Source organism: Zootermopsis nevadensis, unplaced genomic scaffold, assembly GCF_977971745.1.
Source record: "Zootermopsis nevadensis isolate Lab colony 2312 unplaced genomic scaffold, Znev_1.0 Znev_ptg000001l, whole genome shotgun sequence".
NCBI classification, from domain to species: domain Eukaryota; kingdom Metazoa; phylum Arthropoda; class Insecta; order Blattodea; family Termopsidae; genus Zootermopsis; species Zootermopsis nevadensis.
This window is the reverse complement of record NW_028259133.1, coordinates 14,286,324-14,306,628: the sequence shown is the minus strand read 5'-3', so window position 1 is coordinate 14,306,628 and position 20,305 is coordinate 14,286,324. Positions and strand designations below refer to the sequence as shown.

The window sequence follows — 20,305 nt, the reverse complement described above, 5'->3', positions numbered from 1 at the left end:
AAACAAAGATATAAAGATTACGTCTTTCAAAATTAAAATAATTTAGTTGCTGTGAAACATAATAGTATCAATAATAGGACATAGTCTCAGATATTAACCCATAACCTGATCCGTGAAATACAAAATGGTGTTTACATATTTAGTGAAAGAAATGTTAAACAACGTTTAGAGATTCAGAACGAAGTTTCATATAATAGTGATTTAAGATAAATTTATCTTAATATTTAAACATGATTAAGTGTTAACGTCGTATTTTATTGTTGGTTATTCCGCTACTGCACTCAGGAGCCCTTCATATCCTGATGTCACCGCGAAGGCGTTAGTATTCACTGCCGTGATGCCAGCAGCTCTAGGATTCTGCAGCAAATCCACCTAAAAGTCTCGGAGCGCAATGGCTTTCTTAGCAAATAAGGGGAGAAAGATGAAAAATATAATCTCACAGAAGGTTTCTTGATTTATACTCATTAATTCCTAGTATGTATTCTGCGATGGTTACGTAGGAAATGGGTTTCAGAAAGAATAGAGAATTTTGTTCCACGTAGTGCGAAATCTGAGAGTAGACAGTGTGTACTAGCAGTTCAAAGATCTTAAGCTTTTCGAATGCTGTTTAATCGAAATTGGTGTATCAGTGTTGGAAAATTGGAATGAGGCACAATGATATTTAAGTAATAAGGGCAGAAAATGATGTTCAATTCATTTAACAAAAAATTGTTAACATGAACTGAGTTTAATCAATCATTTAAAGTTGAGTGTCAGTTGTGTGTCCCAAATGCTTCAACAGTCAGTAACTATTCATTTCTAGTTTGTACGCTTTGTATGATTCTCACCGTAATAAGTCATTATTTCCTTAAACACCAAATCCAGTTGATATTACTAAATGCGAAGAGTTATGTTTGCGTTTTTAAATATTATTTCGACTATCTTCGGCTTTAGAGGATTAAGATAAATGCATGTTACTATTCTGTATCATCATTAAATGATAATATTAAAACGAGTCTTAAAATTAGCGTTTTAACATATACTGCATGATGGAGTCGGTGGTGGTCCCTTTTCAAAACGTTACATAATCGTCCGGTTTCGTAAAATGGGGATGTTTCTTAACCAGCAGAGCTACAGTCGAATTCTCAGATATCTAATTAATCTCAGCATTGATTGTAAAGGTACTGACGTCTTCCATGACTGAAGTTAATATTTTCATGGCCGGATGAGATAATTTAAAAAATATATAATCGTATATCTTCAGCATACTCAAAACGCGTCGGTTTTTTGAGAAATAATTAAAAAATAATCAATTCTGAAGTTGTGGGTTATAATGTAGTGTTTTCTACTATCCTGAATATGGAGGTGATACGCTTCTATAACCTACACGGCATCACAAAGCAGAACTCCTTCCACATTTACATTACCGTAAAAACCTGATATTACGAAGGGATGCGTATTGTGTAAAATTCCATATTCTGAATTCTTAAAAGCATTGCCTTGTATGCCGCATCAGAAGTTTATTACATTTCCAGGACAGTACCTGAAGAAGCTTGGTAGATCTGTCAAGACAGAGACCAGTAACAACGTTGGAATGAATTCCCTCCCTGGTTGTGTTACTGCAGGCCAACCTAAGCGTAGTTTAACCGAACCTTTGCCGCAAGATTGTTTTGTTGGTATAGAAACCAGAAGTGCTTCAGTTGGCTTGTACAAGATGACTTCCTCCATCTACCCCAATTTCTCCGTACTTTCAATCCTGGAGGTAGTAAGACTTTGAAATGGGCCCAGTGTGTCTTCCTCAATAGCCTTCCGAGCTAATCCCATTATGGCTAAGACCCATTTAACTAGAAGGTCTGCCTTTTACTCTTCCCTCCTCTGTGAACCTGTTCATACGCATTTCTCTACCTATTCTCTCGTCTTCTGAACCTGAATTTCCTTCTTCACTTACCCCACGCCCCAACGGTCTCCCTTTTCAGCGTAAAAGGACTCTCTATATTAGGTTATCCCGGACAGCTAGAGCTATTTTCACGCATCTAGTCTGGTTATGCAAGGAGTTTTAAATAGGTTCAATCTACACTGAACGTAGTGTAATGTAATAACACTCCGCATACAAAGATGAACGCATATGCCGCTTTTATTAATGGAGATTTGACGTTTGTAACTTAGTCAGGAGAGTAAGTAACTTCGGACTGGTATATTAGGGTTCGATATCCTTTAGTGACAAGATGCATCTTTCCTTCGTCATGGGAGCTTACCGTGCGGTCTACTCAGATTTCTTGTCATTGCATATCAGAGGTTGTGTCCCGAGAAGAACGAATTGAAACCTGCAAGTGACTGCTCACCTTCATTTAGTGTCGTGGTCAAAGTCTTGGTCCAGTCACACCTCCTTCATACGTCGTAATGGCGGGGTACTTAAGTAATAACAGGAGTAAGTGTGACTTTACAAATCTTGCTACTCCTCGAAATGTCGTCTGGAATAAAGTGTTCTGAAATTTAAAGAATCAGTTAAGAATTATGAAAAACATCAAACTCAAAATGCCGTTAATGATAGTGATGGTTGAAATGATGATGATGGTAATAGGTTGATCCGCTAATTTACTAAAGTTTCTTTCAGCAAAATCTGTGCTCTTCGAAGGTAAATTCTGACGTTTGTATAAACCTTAAGTAGTGTTTAAATTTCTTTTTCATTTACACAGGAAACGAATGATGTTGATAATAACAACACGAATGACGTTCCAGTTATATAAGCTTAGAGTTTGTTATCGATTTTCGATTAATTTGATGCAAAGCGATACATGTGAAGTTTGTTTATCTGATGCAGATGCTCTCGTAATTACTGGCATAAATTCAACACATCTTGTCAGAACGAAATCAAATGTTTGTAATACAAGTAGGTTTACATTTCTAACCAGCCTAGGGATCGCACTGTAGGATGACAGAACAAAATTGTTTTTAATGAATGCTTGTTTATAACCGTTTTTCCCAAGTACATGTGTTTGGTGCTGGTATTACAGCTTAATTCAGTATTATATATTTATGGTTCATTATTAGATATGCCTTTCTGAATGCTGGAATGTCCGTAGATTCGTGTAGTTGTGGGTAGTACGTAGATGATAAACACATAAAAGATGTGACAGTGTTAAAACATTTGGCTGTCTGTATTTGTATTTATCTTTGGACGTTTTATGACTCATACACAACTAAATTTTACACAAATGTGCGTATTACCTTTGCTGTCTATCTGTCGGTCCGTCTGTTGGCATGTAACAACTTGAGGTCGACTGACCGGATTTTTATGGTTTGATATCAGAAAGTTTCCTAAAATTTGTTACCACAATATGACCTCTGAAACATTGGTAAACATGCGCAACAACCCAGAAGACAGAAATCTTCAATATAAAGCTTGCACTCGTAACTCTGATACGGAACATTACACAGTTCCATGTATATTAAAGCGATTAGTTGTTTTCGTGTCTCATCCTTCTCAAATATTGGATCAGCGCGTGTGCGCTGCCATATTCACATATCGCCTCTGTTTTCCTGGAAACGCTTCCAATTATTTGAGCTAGCTGTCGAGAAGGGTTTCCCTTTTATACTTATTATCCGTCCGCTGCAGGAAATACAGTAGCACGGAAACACTGATTAGACCTTAGGAAGTACATACGTCAATAACACGTGCAGTTGAGTCCATACATTTGATGTTCAAACAAGTTCATTTATTTGGGCTGGCTTTATTGATGCGTCACATAATAGCAGGTAGGAGCAAGATCTCTAAATCCACTCAGGCTGTCAGTTAATACCACTGTGTATTCAGCGATTCGTTAATTAAAATCAAGTTAATTAAATTGTTTAATCTTATATTTGAAATATTTGGTTAAATATTGCTTTACATTATACTTATTCACTGGATAAAAAGTGAACGGCAATGAGTTATAAACCAATAATTTATCTTCTTACGTGAAGGTACAATTGTTTCAAGTTGTTAAGTCTTGGGTCCTATTAAACACATTTTAATTATTTTGCTCACACAAGGGTTTTTGAGTTGTGCATTTGATAGTGAGAGAACATAAGTAGGGACTATAGGTTCTTTATAATGTCACATATTTTTTTATCTTCAGCATAATTATCACAGTACAGCTATTGAAATATATTTTCAATAAGAGTAGGTTAAATTACAGTTATCGCGTAAAAATAATTATACTCATGGAGAGAGTCATTATCAATACAAAACACGAAAACAGTGAAGTTTTCAACATTAAAATATTTGAAAGAATAGTTAAAGACTCTGAAAGAAGTAATAGGAATAAATATTAAGTTATCCTGTAGAGGCGCAAATGCGTTTCTGGAATAATTGCTAGGAAAATTTCTAACCTGACAAATGTATACGTCTCTCTCTTTTGTGCAGATGTAGGTCACGTCAGGCTGCAGCGGCAACCCCGCCGACATGACCGTCGTGTCAGTAGTCTAAACATTATTGTGCAGGCTGATGTTCTGCAGTCAGTCAGTGGGAACGGATACGCACTGGAGCTCTAATGTCTGCTCCGTTTAATCCTGCTATTTGCTGTCTGAGTTTCTTGAATTCTGGTTTACTAATTGCATTTGCATCTGAGCTGTTGGCCTTTAATTTGTATTTCTCTTACTTAGACCGAGGAAGAACAAGTTGATGGCGAGTTGGATCCAGGTGTTTTCATTGGGAGACGTGCGAGGTGTTTGAATACCGCTATGTTTCACGCTTTGAAGCCTGAACTATCTAAATAATATTTAATAAATGTGTCCGAACCACAAATAAAACACAACACTTCTCCATTTAACTTGTTTATGATGTTTAAGAAAATAACCGCTGTTTGCATTTCGAATCATACAGAACCGAAAAATACAAAATCCGGAGTTATTGATTGTTGAATCAAGTGAGACAGATATTTACCATTCGGTAGTAAAGGATTAATTTCTTCAAACGGGAAAGTTCTCGGCTTCTAAATGTGATAACAGTTTGCGAATATGTTTTTAGGATTCTTCTGAAGGCGTCCTGTATTGCCGGAAATATTACGCCTACTCTGTTACGAACTGCAGCCCGGGGACGGTGGCTGAGAGTGAGGGACAGGATGTGAAGAGGGTCTGTGATGTAATTAAAATCTGTCCATTGACCACAGTCCCTCCCCAGAACTCACCCTCTTTCACTGCTGCATAGCTGCTATGTTGTTTGAACAGCCAGGTTGGCGCCACCCTGCGTTCCTGCTTTTTTCAGAGGCAGCTCAATTCCCTCCAGCCCTCCGTCAACAAGGGAGAACTGAGGGGCAAACGTCCCAGCTTTATAGGAGAGAAACGGATGGATTGTATTCAGTGAATACTTGCTACATGAGCGTTCTCATGCAAAGGATTTTTTATCACTCGTTTTGTAATATTACAGGAATATAAAATAAAACTTTGAAAGTCGGACCTATAGAACAGACGATATATCTTTGCTTATGTATAGAAACAAAAGATATCCTTTATTCCATTCGTAAATTCGATTCATTGTTCGGTCTCCGCGAGAGACAATATTTTAGTCACGGTAATAGGCTAATTGTTGATTAAGCGAAAAAATACTGCAGAATACGCAGAAAATGTGGGTTCATAGGTTGTTAGAATGCCAGAATGCAAGATCATATCTAGAGTGGCGTTAAACCTGTAATTTAATATTTTTTCTTAACAAGACTGTAGGTCTACAGCTGTTGTATCTTGCACAGAAATCAGCCTAAGTGTTTGCAAGCGGAGAGTTAAAACGTAAAATAATCTCAGACGAGGCTTTGAAGACCGAGTCATGAAAGGAATTGTTTATGCTTAAAACTCTCTGCAGTCTTGAAGACAGCATTTTCATAACCAGATTAATAATCAGCAGCCAAAAGCTAAGGTAGTACGATCCTCTGCAGCGTTGATATTTCCATGCAAGTCCACACAACTTACCATTATTTCCAATCCTCAAACACGCAGTTGGATTCAACATGTTGACAAAAAACAACGATAGAGACTTTCTAAACTATTAAGGAACTACAAACCACGTGGGTTAAGGAACCGAATGCGATCTTTAAAGAGATTTCTGGATGATTCAGACCGGAACGAGTCAACAAGCGACCTAAATCCTTCGCTACTGCACTTATGATGATCGAATTTTCGTACTATAGGCTACGCTGGAGGGAAGACATATCGCTTATCGTCGAATGTGGTCTTTCGGTAGACCTTGAAGTAGCAGCTTCTAATGATGGAGCGTAAATCAAGTAACGTTTGTTGCAGTCCTACAAGTTTATTCATTTAGTTCTATCTTTCAAAGGGCAATTATTTAATTGTTAATTGGGATGTAACAGTTACAATTCTTAATTTGTTGTACCTCAGGTACGGAACGAACTGCTTCCTTAAATTTCGGAACACTTCCAGAGAATTGTTGTATGCATAAAACTATGTAGGGTGTTTTACATTTAAAACCTTAATTACAACAGTTTTTGTAAGCTTTGTTGACTTTAGTGTAACAAGTTAATTTTTTTTAGTTTTTATTTAGAATAAAGCACTAACTTGTGTTTTTAATTTGTTTTATGTGACTTTGCAAAGTGTTTCTCGGTCCATGTAGGCAGCAGTATCTTCAGTATTTATGTTTCACTAAAGACAGGAAGGAATTTCGATGTGTGAGGTAATTATCGATAATGAACACGCGTTCTGAATGTGATTACTCCACTTTGGGGCCTGCACAACTTTTACACAACCGGTTTGAGCAGCGGTCTAGAAATAACGGTGATCTTAACTGGAGATTTACAGGAGAGTGTACCTTCTTCTGATTTCATTTGTATACGATAGTGTGTTATTGCTGTTACGTTCCGTTCAATTGATACATCCTGCAGTTACGATAAAAAATCGAGCCCACATTCTCAATAATTCGTAATCCATTATCATCAAATCGTCTGACAAAGATACATCTGTCTCGCGGTGTGTCATTACACGAAACAAATGTATGCGAATTTGTGACTTGACTAATATATTGTAATACGTGCGAGCAGTGGAGCCATCTGACGTATGAGTTATCAGGTTAATTGTGGCAGAGCGTCCTTAGTCGTTGCAGTATTACAGATGGCGGAGTTGGTATGTGATACGTGTTAGTGGTCATGTTACAGTCCCTTGTTCACATCATCAGTAATACCTTGTCACTACGGGCTAACAAACGAAGGTGCATAGCGACTGCTCTGCGCAAGAATGACGCAAGAGCACAAAACGTTTCATGTCAGTAGGCTTACTGTAGATATCTAGCCTCAAGAATTAAAAGAACCTCAGTTAAATTATTTTAAGACCATGAATGTAGTTCTGAAAGCTGGAATAAACGCTGTGGAACTTTTTTCTCGAAGGTTCAGGGGAATATGTGTCTAAATACAATTTTCAGATGTATTTTCTACCGTAGCTTACAACATTTAGGTCATTATCTGATGCGTTTTTGAAGATGCGAGATCTTGCTGTTATTTTGCGATTCTAGAGCGACGTTTTGAATAAAAATAAAGTGTAATGCTTCGCACTTCATTAATTAAGAACATTTTTCGTTGTTATGATGGTACTTACATTAAATTAATGGTCGAAAATCTGCTGACATAGATCTTCAATTGTCTAGACATAACGAATTTTGATAAGAGATGATATGTTGCAGTGTAGCTGTACTATCTGGATACAATTCTGTGTTCATGAGCTGCTAACTAATAAACAAATAAAATTCCTACTTTATTAACTTACATAAGTCAACACGGTTCTGTGTTTGTTTAAATTGAGCTACCAAATTTTCATTAAATTATATTGTTCCTTCTCATAAATCATATAACTGTTGACGATCAGTGCTGCTTTAATCGAAGCACTGTAGACAAAGATACAAGCAGTGTTTAATGATTTATAGTCTAGTGGTAACTATATGTACCATCTGATTTCGCAATCAGCAATTATCCATTTTCGTTATTATACATTTCGTATGAATCTCAGAACAAATACAAATTATTTTCTTAGACAGCGTTAACCAGTTCATCTTAGTAATAGAGAAAATTGTTGTGTTTTCTTAGCGGTACAGACAGAATTCTTGAATATAATTTGGAAGAATAGTAATGAGAGATATGTCCAATAACTTATGATAGTTTTTAAAACAATTACAGTACTGTGACCCTTAATGTGTCACGTCTGTACGACGCGAATATGTTATTATAGTAACATTAAGATTGTCAAAACATGTTTATTTACATTTCGAAAGCTGCAATATAAGGGAGATTAACTTAGACAGCGACAGAGCGTGTATACAAATAATAATATTCGTTTTTCAACGTTGTGCACAGAACTGACTTGACTCCTTCACTCCGTGGGCTAGAACAGAATGTTCGAAAAGGGACTTACGAAGGAAGATACCAAATGCCTGTTTTGCACTGCAAACTTGGTATCAGAGTTGAGGTTTATGTGGGGTCACGTGACTTGTGTGTATAGTGGAGGGGGCAGACGTGAACTGTGGTGATTAATGACGAGGAGTTGATGAAGAAAAGGAGTAAGAGACAAGAGGACAAAGGATGCAAAATGAGAGGAGGAAGGAAACTCTCACTCCTGCTCAAATAATTTAATCACCCTCTTTTGTTATCACTATCATTTTGTGTTCTGTTAAGAATGAAGCTTTCATATTAGTGGTGATGAATTAATTTTTTTCAGTAGTTTCCCTTTCTTGTTTTAAAGTCTGTCTGTGGAGCAGTGAGGTGATAAGATGAACTAAGTGGAAGGTGGCGGAGAAAAGCGAACTAACTCCAGCAGGGTCCTTCTTGAGAAGTGGTTAGTCGCTCATCTAGATAAAACACTTATTTAAGGTTAATTTTAAAATTAACCTTTCACCTATGCCTAAGTCTTGATCTTGATTTGAGTGCCCTGATAAAATTCGGCGAAGAGAACAAATTATAATGCTCTTCAGATTTCCTCAAGTTCCTCAAATTTCTTCTGTGTTAGGTCATAATATTTCCTCAGCACCATTTTGCCAAATACTTGCTTAGAACAATAATTTATGTAGGCAGTTATAAAATGTAAGTCAAATTGATTTACCCCGGAGTCTTTTAAATTTCGTGTAACTTTCTCCAAGCGGATGTTGATTTCTAAATCAGCATTGGAACGATTGATTTCCCGATAGGATTTGTAGCCTCGAGTCGTGAAAATCTCAAATCTTTCTTTAAGTTTGCGTCTTAGTAAACTATTGTGAATGTAGGCTAACGTACCAGCAAGAATATAAATTATCATTGATGTTACACTTGCAAATGGACAGCAGATCATATCATAATAAAAATGTTTTTTCCATAAGAACTACAGAACGCACATTATCTAGATGAGACGTTCGTATAGAAACTTCTAGAGTACGGTATCTGTAAATGATGTTCCGAGATGTAAATAATCATCTGTTACTTCGGATGTTAACTAACTTAGTGTACACATACTGTCGAGTTGTAATTGAACTTGGTGATAGTGCCATGTTTATTGAACAGATAAATGTCTACTATTTATTGATTCGTGATAAAGTCCTCTCGGGCGTCAAGTCGCGTTAACTCTGAACAGAAGTCCTTAAAGTTATATGTTTGCTAATTTTTGTAAAAAAATAGTCAGTGGAAAAATTGTTCCGGAGAATTTGACGTAAATACGTCTGTACGGAAAGGAAGTTTATATATTGGCTTTATTCTAAATATTTCCTTTATACATGCTTTACAATTGAGATAAGTTTGATTAAGACATTGCTAAATCAACTTGAATTAGTTACGCTTAAGATGGCTCTGTGGTAGCTGAATATAATGTAAAGTAATATAATTTAATGTAATGTAATGTTTTATAGGTAACAACAATGCCGAGTAAACAGATGACGTTTCCTAGGTAACAAAAATGCCAAGTAAATAGATGTTTCTTAGATAACCATTATTGTCGATTTGTTGATAAACAGATTACGTTTCCTAGGTAACCATTGCTGTCAGTCCATATTTACAAATTGTTGATATTTCCTAGGTAACCATCTTACACATTTTTCTAACACTTTTACCTGTCACTTTTTCGTTACACTTTACACGTTACACTTTTTTGCGGAATGACACTGACCCTAAAATATAGACGTATTTACGTCAAAAACACAAAAATAACTTTTTTAAACATCCGCAATGATTTATATTTTTAATAAAATATGGCAGCGTTGTACATGGGTGTTACACGATTCAAACGAGGGCGTAACTAGGGCGTTTCTGACCAATAAGAAGGTTTTAGGTGGAGCAATATAGTCACGACGTTGCCAGAGAAACGATTGTTCTGGAAACCACTTGTTAGAGCAACGTCGTCCTGGTTACGACCGCAGAGACCGGATTCCCTACACCGGAGCTCTGCTCCGCGCCGTCTTATTGACCAGTAGCTTCGCCTTCATGGACAAAGCAAGACGTTCGACGAAGAGTTTACGACGTTTAAACCGAGCACTCCTGCTCCGTGATTTGATGTCCCAGGATGTCTTGACTGATATTCTCCAGGCAAATGACTCCATGGTACCTTAAATTAGGCCACGACTATTTCCTTCTACGTCCTTTCCAATTCGTTACCAATTAATTGTCCGGCGATTTACAGTCTGAGCTGTTGACAGAGTAGGTAAATGATGCCCCAGTTATGCGAAGTTCCACGTAAAGAGATAAAAAGGTTTTGTTCTTTAAGATTTGTGCCAAATAAACGGCTGCCGATTAATCGATGACCTAATTAACCGGAATCTACTGTATAACGGTTTTAAACACTGTTTTCTTCCTAAGTGTTTCGTGTGTAAACATCCATCATTCAATCACTACATGAGTCGATACATCATAGGCTTATAACTCGCAATAAAACATGTGGCATCGGTTTACAAAATGTTTTTGATTTGTATATAAAAACGAACATAACTAACCACAGTACACTGGGATTTAGGCATCCATAAAATTGAAGTGGCACAGAGTTCACTGCATTTTACATCCCAGTGGCTCTGTGCCCAAGCCCGTCACCGATCGGACGTCATGAGGATGGGGTATTTTAAATTCGCAGCGAATTCTCCGCTTATTAGTTGCACGCATGTTACGATGTGCCGTGTGAATGTGACACGGCGGCCCAAGGGACAGCGAAAAACTTCATATAAAACCTTACCACTGGCTCAAGACATTAGAGGAATTGGATTAAAGGAATTGTGAAATATAAAAGTGGCCTAAGTGTGGTAGCTATTGTTATAAGATTTTATATATTTACGCAATAACGAATTATAAATTAACGGTTAAGTAGGATTTGAGGTTCTCATGGCAGTGAGAATGTAGTGCCGTGTAGTCTGGTAGAAGTTTACCGACGTTTCAGAGGCGCTTGCTACCTCAATCGCCCTGATCGTTTAGGTGCTATGGACCTCTGAAACGTTGATTAATCGAAGAAAACACTGAAGAAAGCTGTCGTGGCTTAATATAGGTTTCGGTATCCGGGAATTTGCCTTGATGGACTGATTTAAATTTGCGAAAACCCTCTCTAACGATAGCCGGTCTTCTAAGTGAGATCCCAGCAAAGGTGACAAGGAAATAGGAGTAATGTTCGATACCACGGTAACGAGAAAGTGAAGTCGCTAGTTGTGCATTAATGTCTATTATTTTCCGCTATTGTAATGGACTTTGGTCCATATGTTATAGAATATACAGATGCGTACAAATTAATTCGCGGACCACAAGTTAGGAAACTCAGATTTATGCGATTGTTGATTTTTACGTTGGCAAGAACGACGCGCTTAATGTTTGGCGAATGTTTCAGACTGGAATTAGCATACGTGAGCTGTTACAGAGAATGTTACAACTTCCAAAGCTGCTATATAAATGGATGATGCAAATCACATACAATAGGACATGTGGCTATATGTAGTAACTCAAGCGAATTATTTTCTCTGTCAGTGCAATGAGAACCACGACAATGGAGACTCGAAGTTAACTGTACTTCCGCAGAGGGTCGTAGCGCTGCCTGTAATAGTGTCCAACTACGTTGACCTGGGGTGAAGGGTGAAAGACAGACGCTGGGTTACACATTACACGGTTAACCACCGATAAATCTTGTTCGAGTTCAATAACGTTTCATACATGAAGTCTCAAGGTTTCTAAAGGTTGTGCGATGTAATCTGCAAAATTATTTTCTTGGACTTTGTATATCGTCTACATTGTAAATAAAATCACAGATTTTCGGAAGCTAGATTCTGTTCCTGTCTTCAGGTGAAAAAGGTAGAAGACAGAAACCCTGTCTTGTAGACGGTTTAGGTATCCATCTGTACACAAGTATTAGTTATCTGTGGCAGGTAATCGTTTTTCTCAGTGTTTGGTAGGGGCACTTCGGTATTCTAGTTGTCCACGTCTGAGGGTAGCACAACCAAGGGTTTTTTCCTATCATCTTCAAGTTTTACCTGAACAAGGAAGCTTCCGAAACGTTATGATTTTATTTATAATTTAGACGATGGAGAGAGTCCAAGAAAATTTGACAAAATATACATTTTGGGACTCTGCCATTTTTCTGCATATTTCGTAGCTTTGTCGTTTTATAACAAGTTAGGTTCTTTACTGAAATCAGTAATGGACAAGTTGCTTAGCAGACTGATTACCAGAATTATCCTAAGACACAGACGATAACTATCACATTATAATGGACTTGAAATTTCCAGTGGGGTCTCTCCCATAGCCTGCCCCCCCCCCCCCCCCCAAACATTATTCATATAAATCAGATCGAAAAGTTCCCGAAGCTGGATTTATAGTACTAGGTTTAGTATTGTGGTTTTAAAAACTGGGATAGTCCTGTTTCGATGAAGCACATTCCCTTCCCTTCTCTGTACAGCTGTGACCGTTGCGTGCTTATAATGTGGGCGTCATGTTTGTATTGGTCATCACATGCATGCCCCATTATTACGGAACATGCCAGTCTAATCAAATGTGTTCCAACTGTAAAAAAACAATATAAATGTCCAATTCGAAGGTTGTTACTTTGAAATAATGACACCTCGCATATCAGAATGTGAATGGAATGCATTATATTTCCGTGCTAATCTACATTTCATGTCACATTCTCGTTTTCTGTCCCATTCTAATCACACACATTGACTGCAACAGATGTGAAGTATTGACAGCCTGTAGAAGACTATTTTTATAAACAAGAACACATTTTCTCTGTTAAGGTACAAGAAGATGGGTGTCATCTTTACATTTCTCCATCTCAGACATGCGTATTGAGCAGTGTTGCTTTCGAAAAGGTGATAATGGCTAATCTCGTCAACAGACTTCATGCATCTTGTGGAAACCAAGTGTTCATTACAGTGTTAAAAATGTCTCGTTACTGTATCTTGTCTTAAGCCGGATTAACCCAATCCACACCCATAGATCCGACTTCCTTAATACCCATTTTAATATTATCCTCTCACCTATATCTAAATCTCCCAAAGTTGTGCTTTCCCTGAGACTACAGTTTGTATGAATTTCTTATATAGCCTATCGACCCACGTGATACATTTTCCACCAATTTCATCTGCCTTCATTTGATCAGTTAAGTAATTCGCTGTCCAGGTGACTGTCAACATACACACTCGCTATCCACATCTTTGCAACATTTTTTGCCCGATATTATGAGGTGCGTCAGTATCCCATCCGCAGCCAAATTTTAAAACCTATTACCTGCGTCTAACCTTCTCGAAACTTATCGAGGAATGTGATACAGATAACTTTAGCATCACAGATTTATGCGTTTTAAATATACACGGCGATTTGCAGGAACGCAACTCCCGTGTTTAACGAGGGTTATTCTTACAGCGAATTCCGTTGGTAATTATAGAGGCGTGACTAGAAATTAAATTAATATATGTCTAAACTGAGACGAATTAATGCCACAATACAGAAGTACAATGGTTTTCATCACAAGTCTCTTGTTATGTGCATAATAGCGTGCTGGTACTAACGTAAGACGTGTGCAGTGTCAGAAACACAAAGCATCAGCCGCGCAGTTTCAGACAAGACACCGGTGTAATGAAACATAAGGTAAAGTCACGTCTCGTGACCTACTTCCGTGTTCAAATTTACAGACTCCATAAAGTTCACGATTTGCTACAACTGTTTTTGAACCGATTTCACGATTTTATGCGAGGACGCGCCGGTCTCCCTCTGAGCCCCGCGAGTGTAAACATTTTTCTATTGATGATTAGAAGTTTGAAGTTCAGTGCCTTGCTGCAGAGGAAGCATATTTTTAGGTTAGCTTACGACGGTTAACGATGACGTTACATTTACGTGGTATGAGAAAAACTTTACCGCATTTTATCCTATCATACATTGTATAGCATAAATGTATAATATGCGTATGCCATATTTTAGGCTAATATAAATTACTTGTGAATAAAAGGTGAATATAATTTAATGTACGTCACGTCAGTCAGTAAAATTGTACGTTTTAAACTAATTATAGGAACAACATTATACGGTATGAGTAAAGTGAGTGCCACGTGCCAAATGCGTCTCTCATTATGAGTGAAATAGAAGCTGATAGTGTTGTATATGACTCCAGTTTTCGTGTATGTCACTCCTTCAATCTGTTGTGTCACGTCTCACTTGCAACCTACAATCTGTTCTGTGTAAACATTCCAAGAACACGCAAGCAATACACGACCGCTCTGATGGCGGCAGGTGCAGTGTTTGCCGAAACGTTAGATAACCTGAAGATGGCTGTCTGTTATTTCAGTTTATACGGCTAATGTTAAAGATAGTAACATAGACATTAATAACCTGACAGTAAGTTAAGCGGACTTGATAAAATAAATGTAGGTTGTTGACAATATATAGTGATGAGCTGAGATTTTTGTTTCTTTAGAAGTGTTATATTTATTTAAAAAATGTTCCAGCCTGTTCCATTTCATAATTAATTGATTAAAAGTGAATATTTAGAAATCTCACGCATTTTTATAAAATTTGTACATTTCTTTACAGATTATACCATAAAAGCTATTGATTTTTTGTTATCCAGATCAAGAGATACAGAATTGAACACCAGGTATTTGTGAACGACAACATTTCAAATATTTTTGTAGATTCTGTATGACCTTGTTTATTAAAATAAAATTTAGTTGAGGGCTGTAGATGGTGGCAATATTATTCTCCGAAAAGTTGGTGAATAACAACATGAATGTGTGTTCTGGTACATTCTGAAGCAGACCCGATTGGTCCCCGAGTAAAAATAGTCGCCCGTTTCTGCTCCGAAAAGTAATTTCTGACGCAATGATGCAGCATGTTTTATCTCTGCACGCAAGTCTTGCACCTTCTTCTGGTTCTTTTGCAGTCAGTCTACTTCTTGTGCCACCCGACATTTTCAATCTCGACTCTCAGCAGTTTCCGGAGATGAACAGTCGAGGCCCCCTGTTAAGAGCGCTGTGGCGCTCACAGGTGGGGGTTAACACGCTTCTTTGTTGGATGGTTGACAACTTGTAACAAGCAAAGAAGACCATGATTTTATGTGTAGGCTGTAACATATTTGTTTGTGGGGAAAAATAAATATATTTGTATAAAGTTGTCGGTAGAAACTGTATACGTTATGATAGAAACATTTCCCTGTGTATCTGCTTCTGAAAGGGTAATTTAGGATTCGTGGCAGGGGTTCGATGTAAACTGTAAAGGGGAGAATTGTAAGAAGCTAAGTTCACTGTTTTGAGCGTCTTTGGTGGCAGGATAATAATCTGACAGAATCTATTACACATGTTTATTCCACGTTGTATGACGTAGAATGAAATAGTTTTGTTTTTATATTAAGGAAAGTATCCGACAGTTACTTTGTATGTAATAAAATTGTTACATTTCTTCGTGAATTTGAGGTAAAACGAGGCTCTGTTAAAAAATTAAAACGTATGATTAATTTGTGTGAGATTGTGGTATGAGTGAGTGTCCGTTAATTATGAATACAATAAAGGAAACTTAACAAAAATCATAAAAATATCAGGAAACGTGTTTCATGTCCTGAAACTGATAGTTTCAGTAGCTGTTCCATATGAAGTATACGGACACCGTGCTGCCTTAGCATTCAAGGTTTAAACAGACCGGACTGTTCAAAATTGCAGTTTATTTCTCTCATTTGTTCTAATTCCTAAGTTCCCCAATCGTGATTAGGTGCAGGGAAGTTATTGAAGGTTTGGTTGGGAGCCCCCAGGCCGTGGGGCAGTAGCAATTTGTCTTTTTCCCTGCCTCTTGTCAGATTGGTATCTAGGGTACGTGGGACGGAGCATAAAACTGATCACTCACCTCTCTCTCTCTTTCTCTCTCTCTCTCTCTCTAGTGCCGAGATTAAGAATGCTTGGAATTTTCAGATCCACGCATGCTACTTCAGAGCGTTATGCCAAGGCAAGGAAACTAACATGACATGGCGTTAAATAATATCATCATCGTAATCGCTTTGTGATCTCTAGTTGAAATTTTCTTAAAGAACGTGTAGGCTTAAGTATTAAGGCAATAATCACTGAATTGGTAATATTTCTCTTTGGGCTTGATTGGTTGGTGGGTCGAATATAATGCAGGAGCTTCTACATCCTTATCTTGCAAAAGTAACTCCATCCTAGTACGGAATTTGCATAGTAATTGAAAGTTGCGGATGTAAAAGCACACGGAAGAATGGACCACGATAGAACAACAATCCCTGTTTTGTATACGATCTGTTCCCTTTAGAATATCATCATCTGTTCTTCTTGACACACGTCCATGCTCGTTTTGGAGCTCTGTGCATGTATGAGCAGAAGGAAAGTGTCTGTTCACTGTAGTCGACTAAATGCTGCAAATGCTTCTGTTGCGAAGGCCTTCCGCCTACTTAAAATCTGAGTCACAGAGTGATTTGGTCTGTCCGGTCATTTGTTCCTTCATGGGTCCCGAATGGTTGTATACATTTCTCGTCTCTCCTGTGCATGGTGTGTGCCCTGTCTATCGCATCTTCCTTGATCGTACCGGTCTTATAATATTTAACGACGAGTTCAAATCACGAAGAACCTCATTAGACATTATAGTTATCAATAAAATATTAATTTGAAATTGTAAAAGATGCAGAAATCAATATAGTTCCTATGTGTCTTTCACAAGAAGTTAGCAAGTGCAAAAAAATTATGCGTAGTAATTTTATGAAGTTTGATACACAGATAATGTGTAAATGGTACCAAATTGTTGAAAAAGTTCCGTCTTTTCGATAATCGTGTGGGAAGAAAGGCAGTGATACAGATCTCTGGAGTGACACTCAACAAACGAGGACGAATATAATCATGAAAATTATCCGTAGCCTGATACAGCTCTGTCAGTCCTCTTGCGGGTCATGACACTTTTTTTCCAGCCTTTAACTGCGTAATATTAAATAATAACAACCTTTAATATGTTAGCGTTGACGAATTACTGGCATTAGCGATATTAAACCCTGGTATGGGGAAGTGAGGTTATGTTACGCATGGTCTGATCTCCTCGAAACCATAGTAACGTGCATATAACCATAGCAACGTCACTGAAAGTCACGTGACCAATGTTCCACGGCAGCATTGATAATGGTCATCCCCTTCTGTGATGAAGTTACGGTATGAACTTCATACAATAGGTACAAGTGTGCCATGTTGTAGTCCAGAGCAGTCTCTTTGTACTGAAGGCTTTTTGGACACTGCTACCGGAAAGGACCGTGTCAATGGGAGCTACTCTGCCTGATTGGTTTTCCGCCTAACAATAGCTTCTCCAGAGAGAGGGACTCGCTAGAAAATGAATGAGGTGGACACTGGTGATACAGTCACCAAGGTGATTTCACTAGACCGTAAGAGGACGCTACAGAATGTTGCTGCGCTGGCTGTTTGGCTTCTTTAACAGCGCAATGCACGTGGTCGGTGAAGGATATGCAGTGTCTTCGAAAGGTCGCTGTGCAGTTACAGTTATGTAGTAATGTACGACCTGACAACACTGAAACTGGCAGTGGCAGTGGCAGTGTGATGACGCAGCGTTGGCAATATTGGCAAAACGTGGTTAACTACACAGTGACTTATCAAACATTCTGTATTTGCCTATGTTACGTATTTACGAAGTTTTTAATGAGGTGTTTGCTTATTGTAAATTTGTAACTGTAAATTATAGGCTGTATTTTATACAGTTTTATTAGAAAAGCATTTTAAGAATTTTACAACAGCCGTTTGATAAAATTGTATTAAGTCGATATTTACGTAGTTAATACTTTATTTTATCTTTTAATTATTACAACCAGATGGGAAACTTTTGAGAGATCACAACCATCAACGAAAGTATATATTTTATGAATTCTTCATCCTTATTCTTATCTCTCAGCAAACCTCTTTCTTTTCCTTAGAATCTTACAAAGAACTTGTAATGTAGCTTATAAAATTTTAAGAGCTACTTTTATTATTACTGGCTCCGATGAAAAAACGTAATCTCATTTTTATGGACTTTAAAAAATCTTTCCTCTTTACTTAACGTAAATGTGTTCGAACAAATATAGTCAGTTTTGGGCAAATAAAGGTCGAAAGGTTTTCAAATAACTCGTAAAATTCAATATTGTATTCTTACTTTTACAGTTAAATTATTGGTGTTCTACATTTAATGCAGCATGTATAATGTACGATGATGCAAGCGTGTACTACAGTTTAATGTTAATATTTATTTGTGGATTACATGAAACTAAGGTGCCTACCTCAGACCTGTGACATAATTTAGTAATGAAAAACAACGGTAATATATTAATAATAATATATGTTTTCAAAACCGTAGAAACTAAAACTTTAGTTTCTTGTAACAATTAAGAAACGCCGTACATCTTAGAACAGTTAACTGGCCAGCTGTTCCAGGTGCAAACATAACCACGATGTCTGTCTTTTCTGTTCTTTTATTAAGACTATTTTTCTTATACATTTTATCGCTGGTCTACCAACTGAAGAGTACAGGGCACGTGAATGGCAAACAATTGTAAATAAAGACTTTAAGTTACTTGAAGGAAGCGGTTTGAATTCTTTTCCGACATGTCGATATTAAACCAGGGAAACTACCTTCAAAATTTTCAAAATGTTTTCTTTAATGGACGAATCGGTATCTTTGGAATAAGCTCAGGTGCGGTGTACAGTAAGTGAACAACGATATTTTCATGTTTTTTATTAATTAATCAGCAAGTTGTCAGGGAATAATTCAGACACTTTTCGTTAAATGTCTTCTTGATATATTCTTTCATTTTGCGTCATGGTTTATGTGTTTAATTACAAATATCTGAGACATGTAAATACATTTTTATATCGATAATGTCGCACACAAGACATACAGGCTACTGGGAAAATGGATAACGTTTTTCAACTCTGTATTATTTCTTTTCTAATACGAACTGAAATAATTTATAAAATAGAATATCCTTATCCAAAGTAATTATTGTAGCTGGTGATTAATAAATAATTTAGTATCGTGTATATTTATAAGACTACAGAAATATTAACTATCAATAAATTCAAAATTAATTACGGTAAATATGATAGTTGTTTTAAAGTAGCCGTTAGATCGTCTCTGACAATATTTGCTGTCCGTGTCTTTGATAGTAAATAATTATATGGGGTTAAATATTGTGCAATTTAAGTGCAGAAATATCTTAAGCTCGGCGCTGGTAGGAAGTCAATTTATTTCTGGGGAACCACCCGCTGGTAACCATGTAAGTGGCGGGTATGTGGACTCTGGGCCGGCTTGCAGGGGCGAAAGGTAAATCCTTTTACAGGGATCACGCCCAAGTCATGAACCCAATAGCCTGTCACTTCTGTAACCGAAGTGCCTCGTTTCAACTCACTTCCCTTTGAAATTTCATAGGAACTGATGCAAGGACATGCGACATTACCACTGTATGTGACACGGAACGTCACAGTTGAGGTAAAAGGAACAGAAATTCACACCCACTGTTTAATTCTACTCCTTTACGCTTGTCAGTTCGATAAACCACAAAACATAAAAATCTTGAAAAACGAACTGGATTGTTTTTCAGTGCGTTTTTAGAATTAGTTTCATTCTGCATGATATATTTAGAAGCACATTCGTATATTTTTTATATTTCAGATCAAACGTACCGTATATGATAAATGTACAACCCTAAGGTTGGGCCCCATGTTTACGTAATTTGAGTACCTGTTGGAGCAATACCTTGAGTGGGATGAGCGTGGGTTTGTCACCATGGAAACAGAGCGAGGCAGCGAGCCGGTTCGTCTCCAAACAGTGAAACAGGGGTGTCAGACTTTGTGCCAGTTTATAATGTACGCGCTTCGTAGCACATCATATTATCGCTGTATCGA

General features: G+C 37.4%; 2 protein-coding genes and 1 long non-coding RNA gene across 8 annotated transcripts in view; all 3 read left to right on the top strand.

Annotated features, from left to right (window-relative positions):
• Positions 1-20,305, top strand: part of bru3 (CUGBP Elav-like family member bruno 3) — a 704,578-nt gene that overhangs the window by 151,884 nt on the left and 532,389 nt on the right. The window lies entirely within an intron of this gene.
• The window catches only part of LOC110829673 (CUGBP Elav-like family member 3), a 443,424-nt gene that overhangs the window by 368,073 nt on the left and 55,046 nt on the right, over positions 1-20,305 (top strand). The window lies entirely within an intron of this gene.
• Positions 14,963-15,542, top strand: LOC147875210 (uncharacterized). Its single transcript, XR_015534963.1, has 2 exons — positions 14,963-15,027; positions 15,313-15,542. It is a non-coding gene; the product is annotated as an uncharacterized LOC147875210 (long non-coding RNA).